The following is a 4,414-nucleotide window of genomic DNA, read 5'->3' on the forward strand; positions in this document are numbered from 1 at the left end:
GGCCACTCTGCCATAAAGCCCTGACTGGTGGAGGGCTGCAGTGATGGTTGACTTTTTACAACTTTCTCCCATCTCCCGACTGCATCTCTGGAGTTCAGCCACAGTCATCTTTGGGTTCTTCTGTACCTCTCTCACCAAGGCTCTTCTCCCCCGATAGCTCAGTTTGGCCGGACGGCCAGCTCTAGGAAGGGTTCTGGTCGTCCCAAACGTCTTCCATTTAAGGATTATGGAGGCCACTGTGCTCTTAGGAACCTTAAGTGCAGCAGAATTTTTTTTTGTAACCTTGGCCAGATCTGTGCCTTGCCACAATTCTGTCTGTGAGCTCTTCAGGCAGTTCCTTTGACCTCATGATTCTCATTTGCTCTGACATGCAGTGTGAGCTGTAGGGTCTTATATAGACAGGTGTGTGGCTTTTCCTAATCACGTCCAATCAGTATAATCAAACACAGCTGGACTCAAATGAAGGTGTAGAACCATCTCAGGGATGATCAGAAGAAATGGACAGCACCTAAGTTAAATATGAGTGTCACAGCAAAGGGTCTGAATACTTATGACCATGTGATATTTCAGTTTTTCTTTTTTAATAAATCTGCAAAAATGTCAATATGGGTGCTGTGTGTACATTGAGGAAAAAAATGAACCTAAATGATTTTAGCATATGGCTGCAATATAACAAAGAGTGAAAAATTTAAGGGGGTCTGAATACTTTCCGTACCCACTGTATCCCCTATAGTGCTCATGAAAACAAGTGAAGTGTTTTGCTGCCCCCATTGTATCAACCTGCACCTCTCCAGTCCTAGATGGACCAGGTGCAAAGCGATCTGCGCAATAGTTGATAGTGTGTGTGTGTGTGTGAGTGAGAGAGAAAGAGAGAGAGGTGGGGGTGGGGGTGGAGGAGATGAGACTGCTGAGTGCAGGAGCTGTTGATTGTGTGTGAGAGCTTTGTGAAAGGGTGCAGAGAGCATCTATCTGTATCATTCACTCTAAAAGCCTGGAGATGGAAAGGATGGATGGGAGAACAAGTAGAAGTCAATAAAGAAATGGTTGGAATGGAGAGAGAAGAGACGAGAGTAGTTCTGTGTGAAGATAACTTGGTCATCTCTGGGAGGGAGGAAAAGGAATGGAGAGAAAGACGAGCAAAACAGCGGAGTGGAGTAAAAGCCAGGTACTCAGGGATAGAATAAAGTGTAGGGAGGAGAACTTGGCAGGACAAGAAACCAGAGTGACACACACACATAAAAGTTCTAAGAAAGAGAGACGAGGGGAAAGGCTAGTGTGGAGAAAGAGAAGAGTGAGGAGAAAGGAAGGCACAAAAATGTACAGTAAAAGCAAATCACGGCAGAACATTAAGACCACAATAACAATATCTTTTGCACACAAAAACACAGGTTCTACAATACATGAACTATTCTTAGTCTGTCTCCTAAGACATTTTCACATTCACAAAGCCTTTTTATGAGAGAATTATGTCTGCTCTCTGCCAGGAAATACATAGAATCATCTTTTTCCTCTAACGTGCTTCAGTGTTGACTCTACTGAGCCTGATAGGCCCTAGTGTTTGCACAGTCCTCAGATAGCCCGAGGATACAGTTTTGAATTATTGCTCAACTAGACTTTTTCTCTCTGCCTATCACTTTGCACAGCACTGCTGAGACCGGGAGAAGTCAGACATTAGTTTTGACTATCAGGTGATTGAAAGTGAAAAGTCTCCCTCCAAGTCTCACTCCTCACACACCTGTGATTCATGTTTAATGATGAATGACATATGTTACATTTTTTCACAGCTGGAGGAGTCAAAGGTTGTACACGTACATACTGCACTATGCTGTTATCAAGCAGCACTGGTGTGTTTCTGCCTTGCTGCGTAAAGCGAAGATACTGCATTAACCGACTATACATAGCAGCTGTTGAAATTATAAAACAAACCACCACTGCTTTTGTCAGTCATCTGTGATATAAACAGAAACAACAGCTCACAGGCAACACACAAACATATTTTAGCTGCTAAGCCAAGGAAAATCACCACACATATTATCCATCTGCTAAAAGGCATTGTAGGTTGATCTATCCAGAAAGGGCCTACAGATAGGTCAGAGGTCTGACAGTAAATCCTCAAACTTGTGCTGTGCTAAATGGAGCATTATGGAGTTTTTGGCGTAGTTAATTGAGGGCTTTCGCTGAACATCTTGTCCTGTCGCTAATCCTGCCAACAGCAACCAGCTAGGGAGAGAAACAACTCTGACCCTCAGTGCATGCACATCCCCTTGGAGATATGGGAAGAGTCACATATTCGGGCACTGTGATATGCACACACACACAAATGAAGGCGTAAATACTGGGGCTGTCAATGTTACGGTAAACCGTGTGTTGAGTGGTTTTGGACCCAGTAATGATGCAGACTCGAACCCAGGATAGACTAAGAAAAACATCTTTAATGCGTCGCAGAAAAAAACAAAAAAACAAAACAGAGCTGGTCTCTTCCGCTGATCTCGGGGCAGCTGGGCACACTGGGTTGACTGGACCACTGTTTCCCGGGGTGTATGAGAGGCGTAACTCGCTAAGTAAGAACAAAGAGTGAGAGTTTAAGAACACGCAGCAGGTGTGTATGGTACAGACTGTTTCTGGTAGTCACTCTGGGGACCTGAATAGCTGAGCGTGCCGCAGGCCCAGGGAGGAGTCCAGGGAGGGGGAGACTGGTGCCAGAGATCCCGGGTCCGGTGTGTGGGTTCCCCGATGAGGCAAGCCGACCCAGAACGGGAAATGTAAAGTCCCCAGAAAAACAGTCCAAACCAAAGAAACCCTTTAAAGCATGAGAAGGGCAAAAAACCGATGCAACAGTACTGTGCGTAATTACTGTTCACAGCGTTCAGTGAAGAGCACAGATCAAAGAATCCATAACCCTGAGTTTTTGACATGAACACGAACTGGCTTTACTAGCAGGACAACATAGGATAATCTGGCGACGAGGACGCACCAACGCCGACCCTATGTACTGCTCCGATGATTGAGAGCAGGTGTGCCTCGTCGCCTGGAACACACCCTCACCTATGCGGGGGCGGAGCTGCTGGAACTGCCTGTGCCTGCCACCGAAGTACAGGGGGTGGCCCGGGTCACGGACGTGACAGTCAGTGTTAATGTGATAACGTGTTAATGCAAATTCCAAAAAAAAAAAAAAGAGCATGGGTAAAAATCTGAGTGACTTCAACAAGGGTCAAATTGTAAACAACTTGGTCAGAGTATCACCAAGACAATAGGTCTTTTGGGCTGTTCCAAGTATGAAATGGTCAGTATCTACAGTACCAACCGTGGTCCAAAAACAGACAACAGGTAAACTGGTGACAGGGTCACAGGTTTCTAAGGCTCCCTGATAGATAGTGAAGGTTAGCCCCTCTGGTCCGATCCCACTGAAGAGCTACTGTAGCACTAATTGCTAAAATAAACATAATGCTGGCTATAATAAACAGGCATATGAGCACACAATACATCACAGCTCAGTGTCTATGGGGCTGCATAGCATCAGAAGAGTCGGAGTGCCCATGCTGACCCCTGCGCATTGAAAAAAAGCACTTAAAATGGTCATGCGAGTGTCAAAAATGTACCAGGGAGCAATGGAAGAGGGTGGCCTGGTCTGATGAATCACGTTTTCTTTTACATTATGTGGATGGCCCTTTGTGTGGGGAAGAGATGGCCAGATGCGCAATGAAAGAAGGAAAGCAGGCAGGGGCAGTGTGATTCTCTGGGCAATGTTCTGCTGGGAAAACTTGGGCCCTGGCGTTCAGCTAAACATTGCTACAGACCAAGTGTACCCCTTCATGGCAACAGTATTCCTTGATAGCAAAGTTCTCTTTCAGCAAAATATTGCAACCTCCCACTCTCCAAAAATAGTTTACAAATGGTTTGAGGGACATAACAAACAGCTCAAGTTGCTGTCTTGGTCTTTACATTCCCCAGGTCACAATCCAATTGATCATCAGTGGGCTGTGCTGGAAAACCAAGTCCGATCCATGGAGGCCTCACCTTGAAACTTGCAGGATTTACAGGATCTGCTGCTGACGGCTTGGCATCAGATACCAGAGGATACCCTCAGAGGTTTTGTGGAGTCCACACCTCAGTGGATTAGAGCTGTGTATGTGGCACCCAGGGGACCTACACAATATTAGGCAGGTGGTTTTAATATTATAGATGATTGGTGTATGTAGTTTCACACAGTTAAGCCATGCAAGCATGCACATGTGCATACACACATACACACTGCAAAGTAGCTATGACTTGTTTAGAGCATTAAACAATTTTGTTCTATATTTAAAATGCATTTAATAACAGCCTAAGCCAATAAAAGTACTTATACTTGAACTTGAATGTCATGGTCAAATGCTAATCATTCTTCTACATTGGTGGCAAAAAAAGATACAAC

General features: G+C 45.0%; 1 long non-coding RNA gene across 2 annotated transcripts in view; it reads left to right on the forward strand.

The window, feature by feature from the left end:
* Window positions 1–4,039, forward strand: part of LOC109956702 (uncharacterized) — a 16,985-nt gene extending 12,946 nt beyond the window's left edge. For both annotated transcript variants that reach the window (XR_002274449.1, XR_002274450.1), the window contains exon 3: window positions 3,952–4,039. This is a non-coding gene — a long non-coding RNA (uncharacterized LOC109956702). The remainder of the gene's footprint in view (window positions 1–3,951) is intronic.
* Window positions 4,040–4,414: the final 375 nt, after the last annotated feature.

Source organism: Monopterus albus, unplaced genomic scaffold (assembly GCF_001952655.1).
Source record: "Monopterus albus unplaced genomic scaffold, M_albus_1.0 scaffold2.1, whole genome shotgun sequence".
NCBI classification, from domain to species: domain Eukaryota; kingdom Metazoa; phylum Chordata; class Actinopteri; order Synbranchiformes; family Synbranchidae; genus Monopterus; species Monopterus albus.